The 12,489-nt window shown below is 37.6% G+C and overlaps 1 protein-coding gene across 23 annotated transcripts in view; it reads left to right on the top strand.

The window, feature by feature from the left end:
* Window positions 1-12,489, top strand: part of znf536 (zinc finger protein 536) — a 496,275-nt gene that overhangs the window by 224,749 nt on the left and 259,037 nt on the right. For all 23 annotated transcript variants that reach the window (XM_073907215.1, XM_073907216.1, XM_073907219.1 and 20 more), the window contains one exon: window positions 4,009-4,042. The gene's annotated coding sequence lies outside the window, so the exon portion shown is untranslated. The remainder of the gene's footprint in view (window positions 1-4,008; window positions 4,043-12,489) is intronic.

A 12,489-nucleotide genomic window follows, 5' to 3' on the forward strand; every position in this document is an offset into this window, starting at 1 on the left:
AATAAAACATTGTTTTAACTGTTCTTCTGTCCAAATATCAACATTTTCAAGATAAAGTAAGGGGTGTGGTTTTGTACCCATCGCTAAAGAATCCAGCATCCTCCAAAAGTACATTTACAAAAAGAGTGCCTCACATTACTCCTATGCCTGTCCTCTCCAATTGATTAAGCGCATAATTCCCTGTCATTCAATATCCGCCCGTGTACAGGCGAAGGCACAGTTCAGCATGTCACTTTACGTAATATAAATGGGAATGTTCGGTTACTGACAGATGTCAACTTTTGTATTTAACAAATAATTATAGTGGAATAAGGACATTTTGTTATGCACATGTCACTTATAAATGAGTGATGATTTCTAAGGCTTTTCGTAGTCATTCCAAACAGACAGAGAGAGATAGAGAGGGAGAGGGGGTAGAGGAGTGGAAGTTTTTGAGCGGGCTAATCACAGACGTCAGTCAGTGTGTGATCTAAGAATAAAGAGTGCCCTGACAGATGAGGTGGTGACGGATGATCTTGTCTCCACTGCCTCATGCCAGGGTGCCACCAGAAGGAGCGTCTGTCTGTCTACGGAGCGCAAGAGAGAGAGAGAGAGAGAAAGAGGGTCCTTGCTCTACTCCACCCGGAGGCACTTTCCATGAGGAAAATATATAGATAGACTAATGGCACTGCGAGGAATATTGAGCATACGTTACAGTTAAAGTTAGCCCATGCGCAGATGACAGAGCTAAACAGATGTGTGCAGATGTTTTGTATCCAAGTTTTTTTTTTTTCCCCCTTTCTCATAATTCCCTCCAGTGGGAGAGGGAATGGGTGGACAAAATTCAGCCTTCCAACACCACACACGTGCTCACACATCTCGGAGAGAGAGGCTGTGGGACATGTGGTCATCATGGAGAGTGTTGAATCGGGCAGGTTTACACAGCCTTGGGAGACACGGTCAGCCTTCAGCTACGGCCTTACTCCTTATTCAGAAATGGGACACCTATTCGGTTGACCACACCCTGCCCCCCTGTTTTTAACCTCAGATTCTAATTGTTGAAGCGGTTACTGATTCTAGACACCTACTTTGAAAAATAAGCAAACTAATTCCTATGTGCTGCACTGCACCATCCGACATGACTGTTCGCTTTTTGAGTCACAAAATTACAGCCATGTCATCTCGGCAGACAGGGGCTTTGCACAAACAAGCGACTTCCTGTCAATCACTGGCCTTAAGCACATGCTATTATGTTGTTTTGCATTCTAATCCGAGCTCTTAAAATAGTGGTAAATATTTGCATTGCTGCACAGGCACCGAAAATAGTGGCAGATACCTCTGGTGGCTGGGTGGTCTGCTGTTAGAGCGCAGGGCATCTCTGTTACAAGATGTCTTCAGATAATTGGGGGAGTTTAACAACGCCTACCCTTGAACTGTTTCCAGGTCGTGACCTCGACGGGTGCATCATCCACCCTGAGCAGGAGGCACGGCAGCCCCCTGGAGGGCGGCCTGGTTAAAATGGATGCCACTGAGAAGTAAAGAGGGACCCTGCACCTTTAATTATGATCAAGAGGTTTTCTCCAAAGGACGGAGGCGTAGCAGTTATGTTGCCTCGTAAATCTGCCTCAGATGCAGTATATTGTGTTGAACTATTACGGTACACTATTATACTGCATATTCAACTGGCTCTTCAGGACCTGATTTGCATAATTGGATCTTTAATGAAACTTGCCTTGTGGAACAAAAAAGGAAAAAAAAAATGAGGAGAGAGATGAAAAAATACATTATAGTATTATAGGCAAACCCCAGCGAGTATTTGTAGTGGGAAGTTGCACTTGTCTGAAATAAAAATATCTATAAAATGAGAAAGAACATGAAGAAAAAAAAGGAGTCTGTTTAAAGGAGCGCATCAACAGTGAAGTGACCTACGTTGTGTACATCCCATCACTTACTAGTACGCACACGCACACACATACATCACTGGCGGGGCTACAAATAGGATGAGAAGTACCTCTGAAAGCTGTACATACTCAGCCAGGTCTCGGGGGTTATTACTACAATAGCTGGATTTCTTTAGCCTGAGGGATTTTAGCTTCTCTGTCGGCACTCATTCCCTCCACTTGTTACTCAGGGAAGATGGGTCCTTTGTAGGGAAGCCCAAGCCGCTTGCTTGTCGGAATTCCTCAGCTGCAAATATTTTGACAATATCCAGTCAGACCGGCGCAGCCTTCGTTTCTTTCTAGCCCCCACCACTAGGGGTGCCGCATCAAAAAAAAAAAGTGACTGTAGATTAGTGTGCGCAATACAGTGCTCAGCATAATTGAGTACACCCCATTTTGAAAATGAATATTTGAAACATTTCTCAGTAAATCTAGGCAGTGTTTGTTTTAATGCATTTAAACAAAACAGATTTATTAAACCGATATATTTATTATAATAATATTTTATTCACCAAACATATTCAGAAATTGAAAGATGATACAAGCAAAATATTGCAAAAAAATGACAACCTACAAAATTTTAACTACATTTTTTTTGCTTCTCTTGATTTTTCCTCTTTTTAAAATGTCTATTTAATATTTTTCTACAACATATAAATGTGGCTGTACTAGTTTTTTTTTTTACCATTATCGTAAGTTATTTTGTTAAATAAGCTCCAGATTTGGCTCCAGTGCTGATTAATCTAATGTATATGCACACATATAATATTGTATAGCTTCTTGTTAAAAATATCAATTTAAAAGAGATGTGTGAGGGCTGTACTTAGGTACTTACAGCTGAAGTCAGAATTATTACCCCCCCCCCCCCCCCCCCCCCCCCTGAATTATTTTTCCCCAATTTCTGTTTTACGGAAAGATTTTTTTTTCAACACATTTCTAAACATAATAGTTTTAATAGCTCATCTCTAATAACTGATTTATTTTATCTTTGCCATGATGACAGTAAATCCTATTTGACTAGATATTTTTTAAGACACTTCTATACAGCTTAAAGTGACATATAAAGGCTTAACTAGGTTAACTAGGTAATTAGGTTAACTAGGCAGGTTAGGTTAATTAGGCAAGTTATTGTATAACGATGGATTGTTCTGTAGATTATCGAAAAGAAATATAGCTTAAAGGGGCGAATAATTTTGACCTTAAAATGGTGTTTAAAAAATAAAAACTGCTTTTATTCTTGCCTAAAATAAAACAAATAAGACTTTTTCCAGAAGAAAAAATATTATCAGACATACTGTGAAAATTTCCTTGCTCTGTTAAACACCATTTGGGAAATATATAAAAAAGAAAAAGAAATTCAAAGGGGACTTATAATTCTGACTTTAACTGTACATATGCTGAGCATTGTATTTATGTGACACCTTGTAATCCATAACATCTGTTTCTTGCTTATTTGCGACTCCAAATTGTTTTTATTGGTTAATTAAAATGCGCGTGTCTTTTCTTCCTGTTCTTGAGCAGTTGAAGGTTAAAATGCTGATAGTGACCCTTTTGAACAGACGTGACAGTCATGGCTAATGAAATGTTATTTGTCCTATCTTTGAAGGACCTATAATTTAAAAAGTGAAGGAAAGGGAAACTGAGAGCAATGGAATATGAAAAGAAAAACGAAAAAAAAAAAAAAAAAAAAAGAGGCGAGCTATTTAGCTGCACTGTAGCAGGAGTGGTTTGTATCCAGGGGGGAAGAGTGTTGTTAATCAGGGAGAGAGGTTAAAAACGGATATTAGCTAAACGATGATGATTTATCATTGGAGGAGGGGGCCGAAAAACACAGAGGTGACTCCACTCCAGAGGCCTGGGAGTGGATCATATGGCTGCGTGGTTCACAGGTGGCTATTAGCGCAATGTTGAAGAGGGGCTGCAAAAGGAGACAGAAAAAAAGAGGGAGGGTGCGGAAAAAAAAAAAAGTAGTGGCACAGCTAGCTGCGAGCTGCGATTTACTCTGTATGTGCAAACCACTTTTTCACTCACTCACTTTCTCTCTTTTTCTTTTTTTATCTTTCCTCACTCCGCGCTTGGGAACTTTCAGCTGACTGTGTGTCCCGGTCCTTGGTCTCTCACAGGTAGGCTCATGTTATTTTTACTCCCCCCCTCTCCCCCCCCATCTAATTTCCCCTGAATACGACCCTTTTATGTTTTACACACCACACATACACATGCAAACACACACGAGTGTACGCACACATGCTCACACACACACTTACACAGTCACACTAACACACGGTCAGAGTGCTTGTGCTGTTGATTCTCCCGGTAATGATGTCATTGCGATAGTGGAGGAGAGCAAATGTCTCCTGATTCCTCCATTTAACGGCTGGCTGAATTGGCTGATAATGATAGCATTGGCGTCTCCAGCCTTACAGACAGATCAGACCCTGTGAATTAGCAGCTCCTAACCAGAGAGAGAGAGAGAGAGAGAGAGAGAGAGATGGCATACGGAGGGTAAAGAGGGAAGCACTGGCACTAGGAGAGAGAGAGAGAGAGAGAGAGAGAGAGAATGATAGAGATGTTGAAAGAGAGAGAGGGTGATGTATTTAACATATCTGTGCTGTGCTCTTGAACAGGCTGTGAGAGATCTGTGTGTGGCAGTGCTGATAACTGCCGCTTGATATCAGTCAGGGACATGACCGCCTGTTTGCAAAGCTCTTTAATGCCTCTGCACGTCTGTCCTGCTACTTTGAACGGAATCATGGTCACATCAGGGACGTATCACTCAATATCTGACCTTAATATTAACTATTTGTTTAATGAGAATGTAATTAATACACTTTAAACTATTCGTTTTTATTAGAAACCCCTGTAAATGAAATCCATTCGCTCAGCATCCTTATTTTCTCCCTGCTTTATTTGACATTTCACTGTTGAATCTTTCTAAATATAAATGCATCTTTCACTCAAATGGCTGTTTGCAAATATTGAGCGACTTTAAACACCATGTAACCTAGAACTTTTAAAGCACCTTTTTTTCCCTCCTCCTAAAGCTGTAATAGAGTTTCGCTGTTTTTCTGGCGATCCTAAGGTAAATAAATAGGTCTGCATGCTAATGAGCGTTCCAGGCTTTGAACACATGCCCCTCTGTGACTGTCCAGCACCCCACACCCCTCCTGCCACACAGGCAATGCCACATCTTCAGACCCTTAGTGTCATTTGAGTGTACAGACCTGCCCACATTTTTTTCAGAATAAATATTAAGTATGTAAGTATTTGTATATCTGCTCATTTCTGTCGCTCAGGGCCAAGGCTAAAGCAAAGCCCAATTATTTATTTTAAAGTTAAATGAGGCATTCCACACATTGCATTAAAAGAGTTTAATAATAATGAAAATGATAATAATAGTAGTAATAATAATATTAATACAGTGGTTATAATGCAAGGGACAATTTTAATGGGTCAAGACTATCTGAATTAAAAATGTTCATAATTATAGTAATAGTAATAATATTAATAAGATTAATAAGACAATGGGTATAATGCAAGGTACAATTTTAGTGGGTCAAAGCATTACCATCTGAATTAATAATAGGATTAAAAAATAATAATATTGATAAAAAATAATAATATTAGTAATAATAATAATAATAATAATTATTATTATTACTATTACATAGACATTAATCACTATTACACTGTACAAAATGCAGCATTCCACACAATTCATTCATGTTTTCCCGACATAAATCTATTACATTAACTTTTAAGTTAACACTTTTAACAAATTTATGCGGATTGAACATAAAAAATTATGAAAATTATTGAACATTAAAAATTTATCCCAATGAAATCTTAAATCTTATTGTGTTGTTTCAACTTTTCAATAATTATTATAATAAGTATTATTATTATAAATGATAATAATAACAGTAATAATAATGATAATAATAATACAATTGTATAATAATAATAATAATAATAATTTATTATTATTATTATTATTATTAATAATAATATTATCATTATTTTTATTATTATTGCATAGACTTTAAAAACTTCTACTACTAAATGATAATAATATAAATAATAATAAATAAATAAATAAATAAATAAATAAATAAATAATATAATAATAATGATAATAATAATAACAACAACAATAATAATAATAATAATAATAATACATTAATTTTACCAACCAATTTGGTTGAATTGATTTTATTGTTACTATTCATACGATTAATAGTATCAATAATAATAATAATAATTATTATTATTATTATAATAATGAACTTTAAATAAAGGTAATATAACATTTCCCTGTATAATTCAAATGTTTAAATGTCAGAGAAAATAAACATTGTACAATGATAATGGCAGTACATTGTGTATTAATGTGGTGTTTGCTGTGGAGGGTGGACTGATTTTTGTATGGGAATAATTGCATTGTTTAAATCCCATAGACATATATGCATACACAATCAGCCACCTGGTTTTGTTTGTAGAGGGCTGACAGTCCTGTGAGAAGCACTTTAAGTAACTCTTGCTGAAGGTGAGAGTTAAACAGTATTTACTTTTGGGAATTTGCCTTTATTTATCTGCATTAATACAGAGGTGAATTTTAAAGGGGCTCTCAGAGAGAATTCCCCCGATGCTCAGCTTACTTTACACACCTTTTAAGTCTTAAGATGTGTTTCTCCCCTCCTGCTGACGCTTACCCATAACACATCTCCCACAATCTCCGCCGATTTTCACAAATCAGCTTCTTTTCCCTCTCCCCCTTTCTTGTCTGTTATTGTTTTTGTTCTCTCGCCTGCTCCCTTTTTTCAGTCTTGATCACGAAGTGTTGTTGTCTGTCTCTTAAGTTGCCCGTTTCATCTCTTTTGTTATGGCGTCTGTGCCAATCGTTGTAATTGGGAGAAAGCTAAGTTAAGTGAGCGAAGGAGAGAGTGTGGGGTAACTTGCCTTGTTACTCTTCCCCACGTTTTTGTAAATAAGGCTGTCAGGATAGATCAGCCTGTGGTAATGTGGACAATCCAATCCGCTCCAAACCCACACGACTGGAGGCTGGAATAAAAAAATGGAAGGCACGCTCAGTAAGGACAGCTCAGAGTTCGGTTACACTTCTGAAAGTTTACATGCATGACTTCATTGTGTTAGATCAACCGCCAGCATCCTTTACGCGGTCAAATAAACTCGTACCTGTTCATGTTAGAAATGTTAAGTTAAATCCAGAACATAACTAAAAGTATGCCGCATGTTCTGCCTCCTTCTCGCATTTAAAAGCATGAGATGAAATTCCCACATGCTTAATTTAAATATAAACACGGTATTTATAGTTTCGACTTTTTATATGTAATTGTGGGTTGGATTTCACTAAGATGCTTAAGGACAAATTCATTTCACGACGCTAATCAGAACGTTATGAATATCGGCTGTTTCGAGAGCGGGAGTCGTTGCCGGTGACGTGATCGGAGCAGAGGAAGGGGCCTGTGGTCGGGTGTTGATCATTAACACTTTCCCTGTATGTGTGGCCCCCTCATCAGGCGGCTAAAAGATCATCTCTGTTTAAATTTGCATGATGATGGTACTGTGACCAGTCATCGTTAGATCAACTAACTAGAGAGGCTTAAGGTTGGGCAGAGAAGATTCATGATCCCCCTCCTCTCTCTCTCTCCGTCGTGGGAGGTCCCCTTTAAAGTGCAAACCTCAGCCCCCCTCTCATCCCGCTTCTCCAGGAATGATGATCCGACGCGATCCTGTTTCGAACGGGGCAGCTATGGGAGATTTTGCTCTGGGTTTATATATTTTTCTTCCTCTCTCTCCTCTTAGCCCTCACTCAGCCCCGCTGATTGCCGTAGCCTCGGGGCTCTCCGGCGCACACTACATCCCTGTGATTATATTAATGGCCTCCCGCGCTGGGTTTGGAGGCTGAGGACGGCCGGGGTAATGCGAAGCATCGCCGAGGAACGGTTAAGGAGATAGACCTCTGACCGCAGGGGGTCTCGGGATCAAGGCCCAGGTGGGCCACGGCGCAGCTCCACGCTCCCTCTGGGCAGGCCACTTAACTCGCAACGCCTCAGTGAGCGCCCTAACCACAGCGAGCAAGAGAGAAAGAGAAATGTGATGTGGGGTTTCTCTGTCTGCTGTGAAAAAGGGAAGTTATGAGTGAGACAGAACAAATCACACCCAGAGGCTTTTGGCTAAAACTCACAAAGCTGGCTAATAATTCTCCTCTGAGAAGTATTGATCTTTATTTGTTATTATGTGACTTCTAGGCACTCGCGCACGTTTATTTGTCTTCATTAGACTTGAACAGCACCTGCAGCATTGTTACTCCGAAATGGAGTGTGTGCATTTGCGTTATTGCATACCCAAATGTTTGTTCGCTCCCGTGCTTTGTGTCTGCGTGTTAGCACTTTTATTTGGGAGGACTTTGTTATTTCTTTTCTCTCTAATTTGGGATTTATTGTGGAATTGATGCATGTGTGGAACATCGTCTGCTTGCGTGTACTGAAGATATCTCCAACTTGCTGATGATACGTGGCACGAGATTCACTCATATTGCGAGCAGTGGGGGTCCGTCTCCCCTCGACTGGACGTTTGATCAAGGCACACGAGGGGTCTGCCCCGTCCCATGCTCCTCTGTTTTATCTCGCTCGCCTTGGCCGCAGGATCCCCGCTTTCTGCACTTTTGTTGTCGCCAGTAATCTCGGAAGTGATCTTAATTACAGAGGCCGGGTCGGGTTCTTTCTTTACCGTCCAAATGCGCTTTTAATCAAACACTGCAGTCAGTTGGTTATGAGCAAGGGGGAGGTACTGCACACCTCCAAGCCTAGGAAGAGAGAGAAATAGCTGGAGAGAAGAGAGAGCATCCTGGGACTGTGTAGAGGAATAGAGCAGGTGTTCAAGAGGAGCTGAGAAGCTAAAGGTAAAAGATTGCACCTGGATTCTTGTTTTTGGAGAAGTGCCGTTTTAAAGCTCTCTATAGCACAAATCTGTGATGGATGCAAAACAGATCTACAGTATATATATGGAAGTGCAACAGGCAGACGTTACATTCATAAGAATAAATGATTCTTTCAAAAAGCACTTTCATATAGATGCTGCTTTTTAACATTACTTTTCAGTGAATATATATATATATATATATATATATATATATATATATATATATATATATATATATATATATATATATATATAAAATTTACCTTTATCAAGAATCTTTAACACTTATGGATAAAACCATCGTTATGGTTTTGTAAGATTGTAGATTAACCCATCTGGTGAATGACTGATATGTTGCAGATATTTCTGCCATTTTATCAGATATTTCTTATCAGCTTAAATATGTTAATAACATTATATTCATTTGTAAGGTCCCTAAAGTGTTTCATGGTTTAAACAATGCTGTAAAAAAACTTTTATTATTGATAATTAAAAAAAAAACAATCTTGCAAAATCAGCATATTAGAATGATCTCTAAAGGATGGTGTGACACTAAAAGCTGTTTTGTTTTGTTTTTTGCTGGAAAAAAAGACATCTTCACATTCACATTATTATGGTTCCTGGTGTATTTTTGATCAAATAAGTATAGTTGTGATTAATCTAAAATAAAAAAAATAAAAAATTAATAAGAGTTTAGTTATTTAAAGAAACTACTATAAATGTTTTATGTGTTTTTACAAATAGAAAAACACACATTTTACATGTCCAAATTAGATATTTATAGATATGTCAAAAACCATTATAATATTAAATAAAAATCATGTTCAATGATGTCAAAGACATTTTGTAGATTCCCTTTATATCAAACCTCAATTTATGAAAAGTAATATGCATTGTTAAGAATTTATAAGAAGAAAATTTTAACAACTTAAAAGGTCATTTTCTCAATATTTCAACTTTTTTTCTGAGCTCTCAGATTTTCAAATAGTATGTATTAATCTTAATTTCCCAAAAAAACAACAACAAAAAACTTACACTTATGACTGTTTTTAAGATTTAGGATCATATGGAGTTAGATTTGCTTCTTTATTATTCTATCAAAAATATTTAGGTTAAGGATGGTAATACACAAGTTATTATACAGTTTCAGGTAACATGCCTCAAAGAAGATCTGTTGCTCGCTCTTGTCACTGAAGGGAGTCCAGTCCAATTGCACGAGAACCTAGTGGGCATAGCCAACCTGTGACCTCAATCAAGATTGACCAATAGAATAAGGCTTTTCATCTCGGAGGGAAGATATTGTCCACTGAATTTGCAAGCAAAGATTTAACATCTGCAAAAAATTATAGAACAGAAAGCAAAATAAATGAGCGCACAATGAAAAACGTGGTGGTAACTTCATATAATAGCAATAGTTAATTGTTTGCAGTGCATTTTTTTAATTAAATTTTTTTTTTATTATTATTTGAAATCCTTTATTTTCAAATTACAATGTACCTAATTTGGTCAAAAACTTTTTGTTTGAATAATAAAGACTCAAAATTAACCCCAGCACACACGCAAAGATTCTAGTGCAATAAATGACAGCAGAACAGAGAGCTAAATAAATGAGTGTGCAATGGAAATTGTGGTAACTGCATAATAGTTTATTTTTTTTGCGATCCAAAATATATATATTTTAATTTATTTATACTTTTTTTATGAAATGTTTTTTTTTTTAAGTAACACTTTATTTTGATGGTCCATTTGAGTATTAGTAGACTGTCTGCTTAATATGTGCTGATACTGCTCCTTTAATAGACATTTAACTGACTACAAGAAACTTTGAAAGTACATGTCAACTTACACTAACCCTAACCCCAAACTAACAGTCTACTTATAATCTAATGAGAATTAATTGGCATGTAGATGCAATGTAACTTAAATTCAACAAATGGACCATCAAAATAAAGTTTGACCTTTTTTTTTTATTTATTTGCGATCTTTTATTTTTTAATTTGTATGTACTTAATTTTTCCCTAAAACTAAATACTCTTTTTAAATTGAATAACAAAGAAACAAATCTAACTCCATAGGATCACATATTATCCAAAATATTTTCATTTCAGATCCAGAATAAATTGATACAAAAATTGGAAAGAAGGCAGAGAGAGGACTTGGATGAATGGAGAAAGATGGATTCCATTACACATAAACATGCTTTAAGCACTGATAGGATGATCCATTGGGATTAGTGAGGCAATCCTGATGGACATTGAAAAGGTGACCAGTGGGAGAAAAAGCGTTACTGCACGCTCCACTGCAGACGCCACACACACATTCATACAGAAACCCAAACAAACTGGGGTCATCCTTCAGGTCAGAGGGCAGCCCTTTTAGCGCAAACTCAAGGCTTAACATCAGCCAGCTTTATAAATTAAGGATGAGCGTGTGTAACAGTTTCAGTTGGCCATGTCAGAATTTCAGGTATGCTTTATCAAGCAAGATTTTATTTGGATTCACATTGTTTTAAGTGCTCTAGGTTGGATTTATTTATTTTAAGACATAAAAGGTGTTAATGAACTGGGAAAATGGGGAGCAAATGGAAAGAAAACTGAGAAATCACTCATACTGTTTAGATCCTACAGACATTTCCTTAAAAGCGAGAGACACAGAAATAAAAATAAGTTTGCAGATTAGCGCTAAAGTGTGTGTGTTTGGTTTTCGACCAGTAACAAAAGCAAGTAAGTTCACACCGGGGCAGATTTGGATAAGAATCAGTAGTGATTTGCAGCAGGGGATCTAGATCTGCTCATTAGGTATGCATGGTGGCATTCCCACATCTTGTCTCTATATTATTAAAAGTAGTTTGCCCATAGGCTGCCTCTGTGCTGAAGGAAGTTGGACAGATGGCCATGTTTTTTTAATAGATCACAACCATATCTAAAGCACGGCAGAGGATGAGAGAAACGGATAGCACTACCTCTCTTTCACTGGCTGCTGGATTCATTCAGGGGGTGCAAATGCTCCTCTAGCTATAGCCTTCATGAGTGTAGCGTTTCATTAAATAGACTCTAAAACTAATACAACATTCAGTGACTTCTCGCTGTGGATGACAAGTTAATTTGCTGTTTATGCCTGTGTATGTCACATTATATAGCAGTTACGAAGGTCTTCCCAATAGTGTGTGCGCCATGAACTGTTTTTAATCTTACAAACCCTCCTTAGCCTTTTTGTGCCTGACTGAAAGTTACTCATAACAGGATGTTTAATGTATCGCGGAGAGAGAGAGAGAGGGAGAGAGAGCGAGAAAGAGAGAGGGAGATTATGTCTATGTGGTTGCACTATTTCTTGATGTATACGCCGTGTCAGGCAGCCATTGTCTCCTGGGTAAAGAATGATAGTTCAAATACCTACCATCTCTCCCTTGGTGCTCCAAATGCTCGCCTTTGAAGTTTTTATAATCCATCTGTCATCTTGGAGCGGGGAGGGCACATGTTCTGTACTGCTCAATTATAGAATTTTCTTTTTTTTCCGTTTTTGCCAGCCACATTGAGACAGAAAACGAATATGGACGATGCGGAGAGAAAGAGGGAGATAAAAACCAAATTTTCATTCTGCAATTTGTCACCAGTTTAAGGGATAGTTC

Source organism: Danio rerio, chromosome 7 (assembly GCF_049306965.1).
Source record: "Danio rerio strain Tuebingen ecotype United States chromosome 7, GRCz12tu, whole genome shotgun sequence".
NCBI classification, from domain to species: domain Eukaryota; kingdom Metazoa; phylum Chordata; class Actinopteri; order Cypriniformes; family Danionidae; genus Danio; species Danio rerio.